This window comes from Lissotriton helveticus, chromosome 6 (genome assembly GCF_964261635.1).
Source record: "Lissotriton helveticus chromosome 6, aLisHel1.1, whole genome shotgun sequence".
Classification (NCBI taxonomy): Eukaryota; Metazoa; Chordata; class Amphibia; order Caudata; family Salamandridae; genus Lissotriton; species Lissotriton helveticus.
Genome location: NC_136067.1, coordinates 105872863 through 105885823, shown reverse-complemented (window position 1 = coordinate 105885823; position 12961 = coordinate 105872863). Strand labels below are relative to the sequence as shown.

The window sequence follows — 12961 nt, the reverse complement described above, 5'->3', positions numbered from 1 at the left end:
TTCCTTTTGTCGACTTTCACATTCCACTTACTTAGTGTATGGTTTGTCGAGCCCCTAGGGCACCATTGTAATTTTGTGCAACTTGTCGTATTTTTCGTAAGAGATTGTCATGTGCTTAGCCCTCTGACCTCATAAAGAGTTCAGAGGTGTTATTAATAAATATACTGTTTATTTTCATAACAACCTGTGTGGTGTCCTTTCATCTGGTATTCAAGTGGTTATATTGTGGTAAAACAGCTGGCTTCACATGCCAAAAGAGTTTAGCCTAAGACTGCTTTGTCCATGCTACCATTAGGATGGCTGGTCTATAAGGTTGACTTACAACCAATCACCATAAGGGTTGTTTGGACTGATACAAGGTGATCACTAGAACTAGTGAGCATCATATATCAGGCCAACTTCTCACACAGGGTCAGACTGATTTGCATATGGCCATGTCTGAACTGGGGTGGCAGAGTGGGCTAAAGAACGGTGATGGACGGTGTGGACCTAAAATCTACAGCTAAGCACATTGCAAATAAAAGGTCAGTGCCTAGTGGGCTTTCTGCCGCCATGGGGCTGGGGGCAGATCGGGGGCTATTACCCCTATACGCCCACAAGGAAGGCAGAAAGACGGTGGCCAGTTTTTTGGGGAGGGGGGTTTGGGCATTGGCATGTCTATTCTGGGCAGCCTCCACCCATATGTATAAACAAAACTAGCATAATCCCTTCTGAGTAGCCCCCTCCCCATAACTTTGAAAACAAATAATCCCTGGTGCCTAGTAGGCTTTTTGCCCCCCTTGGGGAGGCAGAAAGACTGTGGCAATGTTTTTGGGGGTGGGGGCCTTGGCATGCCCATTCTGGGCAGCCCCCACCTCTAGGTATAATTAAAAAAAAAATCCCTGGTGCCCAATGGACTTTCTGCCCCACCCCACGGAGGGCAGATCAGGTGAGGGGTCATTCGCATGCCCATTCTGGGCAGCCCCCACACCTGAACTATTTAAAAAAACTGGTGTCTAGGGTGCTTTCTGCCCCCCCATAACCCCCCTCCGGGTGGGGTGCGGGGGGGAGGGGAGTGGCAAAAAGACTGAATGCGCACATTTTGAAATGGGGGAGCAAAGGGTGTATGGTGGGTGGATTCCTGCTTGGGGAATCGCCCTCCTTCAGCGATCCCCAAGCAGGGATCCACTAGGGAGGGCTACCATTGGAGCGTGGAGATTCTCCCCTTTCCAATGATACCTCTTCTGTGTGTTTCAGTGCTCAGGGGCTGAGATAGCCTCACGAGCACCGAAACAGCAAAACTAAAACAATTTTCATTTTCAATCTAATGACGTTTGCGCACCATGCGCACGATCGCCATTACATTGAAAACCCCAAAAATTGTCATTACATTGAATACCCAAAAAATGCCTCAGGAGGTTGGGGAAGCTCTTCCCCCACCTCCCGAGGCAAAAGAAAAGGAAATCCCTCCGATGGATTTCGTGCTAGTGTGCACATGACAGAACCATTCCATCATGAGCACCGAAGGGGTTAAAATAAAAAAATTAAAATCAATCTCGATTTACAGTTTCGTAAGGCGAATATGATTGAAAATGCACATAAGAAGGATTTGAAAGTTGAATATGTATGAAGCCCCCGAAGTCTGTATGTATGAAGCCTGAGCACACTCATGAATGTTATCTTAGTAAATAAACACGTTGTACGTAAATGTGAAAGTAATACATGCCAATCATCTTCAATATTTGTTGTGAGGAAGAATCTAACAAATCGCAGAACATGGCAACACCTTTGTTTCTACACCCCTCCAAAGTCCTTTTTTGCACTCCCAAACACCGAGCGCCCATACATGCCAACAAAAGGCACCCTTGGCTAGGACAGCAGCCCTTGAGAGGCAAGAGACTTTGAAGAGGTAGTATTAATAGGAAATGCTACATTTTCCATCAGAACATGGGGTTTCCTCTGGAAGGGGGGATGCAATCCTAAGCCTCTTCGGGGACATCACACTATTTAATTTTAGAGTGCCCTACAGTACGTAGTCTTTCAGGAGTAGGATTTTGCCATCTCATCTAGACTATGAGCCCCGCTCCTCCTACTCAAGCCTGGAGGCACTCTCTATTGCACACAGAGCCATCCACAGTGAGCGCCTATGCTGCTTACAAGTAAAGCTCTGAAGATACCTACAAAACAGAACTGCTGTAAGAAATTGGGTTGTTCATTGCAAAGGGTGCCAGTCCTTCACAAGTAATACACCCACAGTTGTCTTTTTATTGGGAACCAAGTACCCCATTGTAGCACTTGCCTCTCGCAGGGTAACGAAGCAGTGTAGCCCACGGCCTACTGAAAGGAGGTGGTTTGGGCTAGTAATCTCAATTCACTGGCATGCAACAACATTTAATAAAGTATTGTCTAGTCTGTGCAGGCGTCTCCCAGGATCAATTCTAGTAGCACCCATTTCTCTGTGTTTGTTTGAGGAGCTCTCAAGATAGTCCTGCAAGATGCTGCCAAGCCAGGGTGCTGGAGGGGTTAGGGGGAGTGTCACTGTACATCTACCTGTTCTTAAAAATAGAAAGATATCCACTGAAAGAAAACTATGCCTCGTGTATATGAAAACGAGAAAAAACACTCCCACCCAAGTGTGCCAGAGATCACAAAGTGAGTGGGGCTTTTCAGGGCTGGCTTGTCAAAGAAGCTGTCTGCAGCAGTCATTGTTATCAATTCTTTAAAATAGAAAAGTTGGGCTCCGACTAGGTCCAGAGGAGTATTCTCCTTCACCTCATGATGTATTCTTCTGCCGCCTATGCATTGTAATGCAAGAGAGGATATTTTACCTCTTAAAAATTCACTGAATTACCACATATTAAATGCTTTATTTCATGGATGCATTGTGATCAAGAAGCTGCTGCCAATGCTGTTGTAAAATCCTATACGCCCCCAATGGTACTCTATCTTTTATTGCAATACTTTCCACCTATTCAATAACCTAAAGTGCCCATTTTCTTCTTTTTTTCCCGCCTTGAATAAACAGTTCTAAAGGACATCAGATATCAGTGCACATGGAGTGAAGGTACAATGTGGCAGACAGCTGCCACACTCCAGATTTAACCTCAAACGTAGAAGTCTTACCTGTCGCTGGAGGGAGAAGCCACGAGGGCCAATGTAAAGTAGGTCGGAGAGAAATGGGTGATCCAGTTGTAGTTGCGGAAGGGAGCATGGACCAACAACTGCAAAGATGAAAGAAAGAGCAGAAATTTGAAACAACAATTACGATAGAAATGTCTAAATAACTCTGATGGCTACGCTTGGGTAGCGCCTTAACTCACGGCATCCAGGAACTAGAGGATCTGCATAAAACAATGCGGCAAGAAAACTGTTCCATCACTGAACAAACTGTCCACCTAGGTCATATTAGCATTAACTGGTGGAAATACCCCACTAAGTAACCCGAACGGAGAATAAGGACTTAAAAGGGTGGCATTTGTGCGTGGAATAAGGTAGGAGAAGGGAACGTTATTTTGCTCCTGTGATGTACCCTAAGGATATCTGCTGTGGCTACGAAGGCCAGTCTCTGCCATTCATTGACTGATGGCATCAATGGATGGGATATTGGAGAAGACGCCTGCATCCAGAATACTGCATACAAATCAGACCCTTTTATTAGACTATTATTAAGAACAAGGGATTGATCTCCCAAAACAGATGCTCTGGTAAGCAGGTACAGCAACATCAAGTAAGGACTAAGTGAGACACCTCTACGCAGTCACGGTTTAAAGCAGAGCTACCTCCCCAAACCAAGGACACAGCTTCGACCTCCTCTAGGGAGTTAAAACAAACGGAGTTTACAGGAGTCTTTTAGGGTTATTATTACTACCACCCCTATGGCCACTGGAGGTTTAAAATCAGTCTGCTTCCTGCTGCAGGAAACGGAGTTTAGAGGATGAAATATGGCATGACTATTCAGGACTTCAGTTTTCTAAGTTACCTTAAAGAACAAAAGAACACAGCACACAGCATCAATCAGCATTTCTAAAGAGGACTGAATAGACCATGGGGACAGAATCATAGCAGCAAGAGAACCAGAAGGGGGGGTAGTACGCAAAACAAGGTATCTGCAACCCACAGGACAGGTACCATATGAAACAAGGCATCCCCAACTACAGGAGTGGGTATTATACGCACCAGAGGATCCGTAACAGAAGGACAGTGTACAGAAGAGCAAGTTACATACCTTCAGTAATGTTCTTTCTGGTGGACACTCATCTAACTGCAGCTTCCTCACCTTTAAAATACTCCTCAGGCACCATACTGCGTGCAGGAGTTGTCACAGCAGGTTAGGTGGAGTTGTGCAGCTTCACGTTGGCAACTTCCGCCCGGGAAGAAATGGAGCGGAAACGCATGTAAACGCCACCCCTGAGCATCAACATTGGTTTCTTGCTTGAGTATGTGTCCTCGGACACGAAGCACAAAAAAAGTCAGTACCAGGGAGAAGATCTTTAATTTGGGACCCATTTAGATGTTAAAATTAAAGACCACTCCATAGAATTGGGAGGTAATAGCGCAGTGAGGAATATGAGTTTAGATAAAGTATACCCCAGAAAAAGCATTGCAGAAGCCAAGTAATTTATTCTTTTGATAGATGCTTCTAATCGTAGATTCCTCACCTATAGAATAGATACCAAAGCAGTGGAGGGTTAGTGGAGTAGGCTCAAGCCAAAAAGCACTGCAGCACCAAACAGGCAAAATGCCCTTTCCGTCAGATAAGGCCATTAAGGCAGTAGTGCTTCGTGAACGTGTGCAATTATACCTATTTGGCGGTTTGGCAGATGTCAAGAACGGGCACTACATGTATCAAGACAGTGGTGGCAGCCTTGGCCTCAGTGGAATGGGCCCTCAGTCCTACTGGATGCAGATTTTTGGTCAGCAAGTAGCATGTCTCAATGCAAAGATCAATGCACCATGACAAAGTCCTTTTCTGCACCGTCTTACTTTTCCTAGTCCCAAAGAACCCCACGAAAACCGGATAGTCCACCCAATGATCTTTGGGGTGATTGATGTAAAGGCTCAAGACACTCTTGGGGTCCAGTGGATGACGTATCTCCTCCTCTTTCGAGGGGTGAAATACGGCAAAGAACGTAGGGATGGAGATGGATTGCATAACATGAAAAGGCATTTCAACTTTAGACAAGAAGGCGGCACTGGTTCTCAACACCAGATTGCCTGGTAATAAGGTGATAGAGGGCAGCTGCATCGAGAGACCCTGGAGCTCACTGATCAGACAAGCTGAAGTGATTGCAATGCCGAAGATGGTTTTTGGGGGTCAGAAGCTGCAATGAGCAGCTGTGCATTGTCTCAAAGGGGACACACATTAGGAATGTAGGACCAAATGAAGATCCCACCACAGAATCCCAAAGGATCCAGAAGGAGACTTGTGTCAAACCTTTATTAAATCACATCACAACAGCTGATTTAAGTAAGGACACTTGCACCACCAAACACAAAAAACTTTTAAAGGTGCCCAGTGCAAACCTGGCTGGGACATAGATAAAACAAACAACAAAGCATCCAACAGCTTGACATCTAAAGGGTCTGTTTTGCAGACTTCACACCAGGCCAAACATTTTTCCCAGCGTCCGGGGTAAACAGACTATATAGAGGAAAGCATGGCAACCCAGGTGTGTTTCCCAACCTAAGGCAGTAGATCGAATGGAGTCACTTGCTGCTGCTTAATCTCCATGCATGGGAAGTATAGATTGAGCAGATTGAGGTGCACCACCCTGCCCCGCTGCTGTAACAGAAGATCCTCCCGAAAAGGTTGCCTGATCGTGGCACAGGTGCTCATATCCATATGTTCTGGGTCCAACACTCTTATGGCCCAATCCAGAGCCCCTAGGACGACATGGGCCTGATAGATCTGGATCTTCTTCAGAACTTGGGGCATGAGAGACAGAGGAAGAAAAATGTACAGAAAACCAGTGTTTCACCCTAGCTTGAACGAGTCTCCTAGAGAGCTTTCTTTGTAACATGAACGTGCAGAGGTTTTGGCACTGCACGTTCGACAGTGGAAAAAAGATCCAGCCAGGGTTATCTTCACTGACAGAAAAATGTCCTGCGCACCTTCGGATGCAATCTCCATACGTGATCCTCCAGCAGTCAACGGCTGAACTTGTTATCCGCCTTGGTGTTTAAGGATCCCCACCAGTGGTTTGTGATAAAGAAGATGCCAGACACTCCAGCCAACTGTAGAGGCATAATGCCTTCTGGCACAGGATCCAAGACCCCACTCCACCCTGCTTGTTGCAGTAGGATATAGATGGGGTGTTGTTCATGAAAACCTGCAGCGGCCTTCCCTGGATGGATGGTAGGAAGGCCTTTAAACGCCAGACAGATTCCTCACAGCTCCAACTGACTGATTTGGAGCCGTTTCCCACCAGAGACCAGAGTCCTCGGATCTCCAACTTTCCCCAATGACCTCGCCAGCCCAGCAGGTTTGAATCCATCACCACAGTCCACTTTGGTCGGGTAGGGAGAGGGCTCTGTCGCTGGTGAGGTTGTAGTTAGGCACCCACCATTGCCAATCTTGTGCAGTCTCCTCCAAAAGCTGGATTGCATCTAACAAGTTTCCTTCTTGCTGGGCCCACTGAGACTCAAAATCTCTCTGCAGAGCCCCTATATGTAACGTGGCAAAGAGGACAAACAGGATGAAGGGGGCAAATAGGCCAAGAGAGCTTCTCTCACTAAGATCCAGGACCGAGGCTGAAACATCAAGATCATAGCCTGTACATCCTGCACTTGTTATGAAGGAGGAAAGGCCCTGAAGTGCACTGTGTACAGAAGAGTGTGGTGAAGACACGGGAGTCCGTTTGAGAGAAACATGTCTTTATTCATAAAAGACAGAGCTTACAGCAGCGTGGTCCCTCCAACGCCAGCCACAGCACAAACTGTTGTTGGTGGAACCCACGCGCACACAAAACACTGGAACAGAACCCCGGAGAAAGCTCCAAGAGGAAAGAAGCACTGCTAAAGGCAAGTGCAACATTACAACACAGCCCCCTCCCTTCTACCCAACAGTGAAAGAAAATAACAAGAAAAGAGAAAACCATGAAGAAAAAAAAAACACAACAGAATGAGGCAAAAAGAAGAGAAATCAGGTCTGAAAAAAGTCCTCCAAATAACGAGGAGCTCTCCTCAAGCGAGGAGGCCGGGAGACAACCCCATCTCCACCAGATGGAAGATCAGAGAAAAGGAACAAGAGGCATCCCCCGAACCCCTCTCTCTTCTAATCTCAGAACCAGAAGAAGAGATTTCTGTATCACTCATCAATATAAAACCATTTAAATGAACATCAGAATTGACAGTGGTAGGTTCCTGTGTGACAGGATTCATTTCAGCACCCCTGCAATACAAAGCAATCATGCGTTTGTTCCATTTGTTACCATTGTCAAGAAGGACATAGGTATCGAACACCTGCTTGACCCTAAAGGAACCCCAGAACTTCGATAACCCTTTGCAAGGTCTTCCATGCTGCACTTTGACCCAATCACCAACACATACACCACCAAGGTGGAGTTTATCTTTTGCTACCTGGAAGTTATGCGGCTTGGGAGATACCAACCAAGATGGAAGACGTTTGGTGCCAGGTTTCCTTCCACGCATCCTTTCAAATGGTGTTACACCAGTGACAGAATTCACAGTGGTGCGATGAGCCCAAATCATTTCATCAACCATCACATGCACATCCTTACCACTCTGAACGACCATGACTATGGTCCCTTTCACCATCCTGTTGGCACGCTCCACATTGCCATTAGCTTGAGAATTGCCTTGCGATGATAAACAATACCACACTTAGCCCAAAAAATCTTTCATTTCATGTGAAACTAGCTGGGTACCATTATCCATGATCAGAGTATGAGAAAGACCCTCCTCATGGAATATAGTTCTCAACTGTTCAATGGTACTCTTTGTAGTTATGTTAGACATGAATTTGACAATGAGCCATTTGGAAAATACATCAACTAACACCAAAGCATTTCTCAAATTCTCCTCCACGCCATGCATGGGCCCAATGAAATCCAGACAAACTGAACTCCAAGGTACGCCAGGATCCTCAATGTGACACGGGGAGACTTGGCAACCAGTCTTGAGTCTCTTCTCACTCTCTCTGCACACATCACACCACATCACCCAAGAAGTGAATTGTTCATCCACGCCAGGCCACCAGAAAACCTCACGGACCCTTTTCTTAGTTAACGTTTGACCCAGGTGGCCTTCATGTGCCAACCCTATAATCCTGGGTCTTAAACCCTCCGGAGGAACAAACTTATCATTCCTTAAAAGAACATTTGGGCCATTCATGCTCATCTCATACAAAACTTTTACATACGGTCTCACAGAAGGTGCCAGGGTGCTCTCTCTACGTTCCCCCTGAATCAACATTCTTTTGACACATTTAAGGGTATCATCCAATTCCATAAAATGACACCAACCCGCAGATTAGAACACAGAAGCAACACACTCAACATCACACAAAGTGGCCACAGCACCATCGAATCCTTACAAACATCCAGACTGACACCCCCAGATGACCTAGGAGACAAATGAGACATACAATCAGCTTGAGCATTCTTACATCCAGGAATGTGAGAAACAGTGTACCGATATTCTTGTAATCTAGAAGCAAGTCTGGCCAACCTGGCTGAACCTTTACCCGCACCTCCCGGACTAAGTACCTTGAACAAAGGTTTGTGGTCCGTACGAATACAGAACTCAACACCCCCCAAAAAGGTTCTGAAATGTTTTACCGACCAGGTAGCGGCCAGAGCTTCACGTTCAATCACTGAATAATTGCACTCACTCAGACAGAGAGCGTGAGACAAAAGCCATGGTTCTCTCACCACCCACATGGACTTGGGTGAGGACCGCACCCAGTCCACTAGCACTGGCATCTACCATCAAAAAGGTCTTCAAAAGTGTATCAAAGGGGGCCAAAACGTTGGCATCACAAATGTCCTTCCTTATGAGATCAAACGCTCTCTGCTGGGCGTCTTTCCAAACAAACGAACACCCCTTCCCCTTTCACTCAAGTCCTCCTGCTCCCTTCTCTCTTTCAGGAAATCCCTAAAAATATTACTCTTTCCTCATCTTCACTAAATACCCTTATCAGTCTTCAGGATCCGATCAGCGCCAGGAAACTCACGGTGTCAGTGCGCTCAAGAAATTTGCTATAACATAACATAACAGGATCCTAAGAGCTTCAATTTTGGATGCAAATCCTCTTACAAACTTTGAATAGTACTCTATCAATCCCATAAAAGACCTCAATTGATCTTTATCTGACGGGACTGGAGCACACCTAATAGCTTCTAAGAGATCTAACTTAGGCCTGACACCTTGGCCAGAGATGGTGTGTCCTAAATACTCAATTTCTTCCACCAAAAACTAGCACTTTTCCCTCCTAAGGGTAAGGCCAGCCTCCCTGAACCTACTCAGAACCTCCCTGAACCTACTCAGAACCTCCCTCAACGTTTTGTTGTGTTTATCCACCAACCCACCAAAAACCAGAATGCCATCCTGAAAAAACTTCACATTTTCTAAGCCCTTAAAAATACCAGTCATGATGCGCTGAAAAACACTGGCTGCGGACGAAAGTCCCAAAGATAGCCTAGTAAAACGGAAAGCACCCTCCATGGTTATGAAGGCGTTTAGGTTTTTCAAGTCTTCGTGAAGTTTGATCTGGTGGTAAGTACTCTTCAGATCAAGTTTAGAAAAATACCTACCAAAATACCTACCACCCTTCCATAAAAGTAATAATTTGTTAATGTTTGGGAGGGGAAATGTGTCCGCTGATTCAAACTGCAAAGGTCCACACAGAACCTGAGCTTGCCATCACTCTTCTTTGAAATGACGACTGAAGAGAGCCACTCAGACGCCTCTACGGGTTCAATAACTCCTTCCACAAGCATGTCATTCAGCAATTTCTTGACATCTTCTCCAACTACAACCAGGACCCTCCTCAATTTGTGCTTCACAGGAATAGTTCCCTCTTGCAACACTATGCTATGGGTATAACCCTTCAGCAACCCCAATTTTTTTTTTAACACCTCATCCATTTCTGCAAGAATCCTCTCGGTGGCAGACCCATCAGGCAAACGAGACCTGACCAGGAGCATGTGGGTCAATCACAATATGAAGATCAAATTGAGGACACCAACCTAAAATAGGTGGGCCATCTTCTGCTACATACATTTTCCCTTGAACTGGTCTAGCCTTGAAAACAATAGTAGCAGTAAAAAATAAAATAAAAATAAAAAAAAAATTAAAAAAAACTTAGTACAGTTATTGTCTCCCCTTGATAACCCCTTGGATCAAGGTCTTTGGGAAGAAGAGAGATCCGGGGCCACTCCTTCTCCCACATCCATTTAGGCATAATGGTATACAAAGACCCACAGTCCACCATCAACTCTACTTCTAAGATATCAAACGATGCTTTGGGACGGCTCCGCCTCTCCAGTGCTTCAGTGTCCGAAAGTACCATTAAGAGGCGATCGTCACAATCTTCATCAATGCTGAAGTCCTCTGTTACATTCACACTGGATTTGCTGAAGTCCTTGCACATTCGGCATAGTGACCCTTACGACTACATTTCCTGCAATCTTGTTCAGACGCAAAACACCATTTTTCATCACTAGAGTGGAAGAGCTGCCGCACCTAGAACATCCTTTGGATTTTAACGGTTTGTGTGGTTTGCTGATCGATTTATTACTTGACATTTTGCTGGGTTCATCCTGCTTTCCTATAGCTGCAACGGCTCCATCAGACTTTTCCACTCTGTTCACCTCTTTCATACACCGGTCAGACTCCTCCAACACTTTCGCGATAGAATTTGCATCTTTTAATGAAGGATTCTTTGTTGCCCATAAACGTTCTTGAGTCTTCTTACTAAGACAATGAACAATGAGTTGATCTCTAATTAGTTCGTCTGCCATTTGACCAAACTTGCACTTTGATAACTCCCTAAGTGCTGAAATAAAATCATCAAGAGATTCACCCTGCTTTTGAGGCCTTGTATAGAATTTGGACTGTGACATAACAATGTTTTCTTCATTAGCAAATCTCTTCTCCAAACGCAGTTTGGCTTCCAAAAAGACATCCTCAATAGGGTTATTATCATTTCCTAACATTTGAGGGGTGTATTTAAAAATGCGTTGGGCTTCTTTTCCTGTAGTGCCCAACAACAAAGTTTTCTTCCTTTCTGGTGAAAATTCAACACCATCCAATGCTATGATATAGTTGTCAAAAGCATCAACCCATTCTTCCCAAAGCCTTGATGGCTTACCAGGCTGACCAGGCAGGGCAAGAAAAGGTGGTGGAACAACAATGGCAGACACAGTGAAACGCGTAAACAGAAAGAAGACTTCTTTTTTTTTTAAGAAGAAGAAGGTCACGGGATTCCAGATCTGTTATGGAGAAACAAGGCAGCCGAACAACTGGCGTGGCTTAAAGGTAAATTAAACAGTCTTTTGTTGAGTAACCGAGTTTCTGCATGTGAACGTGAGCACACGACGCTCCCAACGTTCAGTTAATTTTGCGGGGAAAATCACTGTTGTCACTCCGCTAAACGAATGGTACCTTAATGTGACAACGGGAGCTCTACTTGCTCCCAACGTCTGTCAAGCGTTACGCGTTAAGCAACAGTGAAATAAGGGGGATGGATACACTTCCCAAACGCGCAAATCGCAAGCCTCCTCTTCCTCCCAGCGCACGGTCTTTAATGGGGCAAAAATATGTCAAAAGACCTTGAACTGCGACGTGACAGCTTACGGGCCGAGTTAAAATTCCTCACTGAAAACGGCTCGAAGATCTTCAAAACGGGGACAGTACCTCTCCTCACCTCAATCTTAATCGCGGTTGAGGCACCCCCGCTCCAAACCGGCTCCTCACCTCGGTTCAGCTATTCGCAGTGTCTCACCGTCACAGCTGATTACGGTTTTAAATCGACGGCCCATCTCTGTTCTTTCTTTGTTACAGCCACAGGACACTTACGGGACCCGCTCTGTGACTCCGTTGAGACTTCTATGGCAAGCACCACCTGTGGCTGGCAAACGTCGCCAAAATGTGGTGAAGACACAGGAGTCAGTTTGAGAGAAACACATTTTCACAAAAGACGGAGCTTACAGCAGCGTGGTCCCTCTAACGCCAGCCACTGCACAAACTGTCGTTGGTGGAACCCACGTGCACAGAAGACACTGGAACAGTACCCCGGAGAAAGCTCCAAGAGGAAAGAAGCACTGCTAAAGGCAAGTGCAACATTACAACAAAGAGCTACAATAAAACGAGGCCTCAGCGAAGGAGTCAGGTGCGACTTCAACTTGTTGAATGAGAACTCTTACGATGTCTACAGATCTGTCTTTGTCTGGATGTGGTCTATGACTGACTATGGCGAGCCCACCTTCAACAGCCTGTTACCGAGGTAGGAGGAGACTGGAATCCCCAACCTCCAATGATGGATGGCGACCACTACCATCACTTTTGTGAACACCCAAGAGATGCTGGTAAGGCTGAATGGGAACACAGCAAACAAAGTGCTTCTGGCCTAGCTTGTAGCATAGGTAACATCTGTGGGATGCAAGACGAGCACATGAAAGTATGCACCCTGCGGGTCCTAGGTAACCATCCATCGCTTGGATCCAAGGCAGACCGAACTTGGTCCACTGTGAGCATTCTGAATTTATGATTTGCTGTTCTGCAGGAAGGCTTTGTGAAAGCTAAGAACTAATATATGACAAAGGCCTCCATCTTTCTCCAGCACGAGGAAATCGCATGAGTAGCAAGCAATCAATCAGGGGAATTATAAGCGTACTACTCATCTGTGAGGGTCTCAAGGCGCGGGGGAGGGGGTTGGGGAATCAGCAGCTCTGTATCAGCCGAAGAGCCAGGTCTTCAGAGCCTTCCTGAAGGTGTTCACTGAGGAGGCATGTCTGATGTC

General features: G+C 45.8%; 1 protein-coding gene across 2 annotated transcripts in view; it reads right to left on the bottom strand.

Annotated features, from left to right (window-relative positions):
• Positions 1-12961, bottom strand: part of TJAP1 (tight junction associated protein 1) — a 475927-nt gene that overhangs the window by 386451 nt on the left and 76515 nt on the right. For both annotated transcript variants that reach the window (XM_078647440.1, XM_078647439.1), the window contains exon 2: positions 3103-3200. The gene's annotated coding sequence lies outside the window, so the exon portion shown is untranslated. The remainder of the gene's footprint in view (positions 1-3102; positions 3201-12961) is intronic.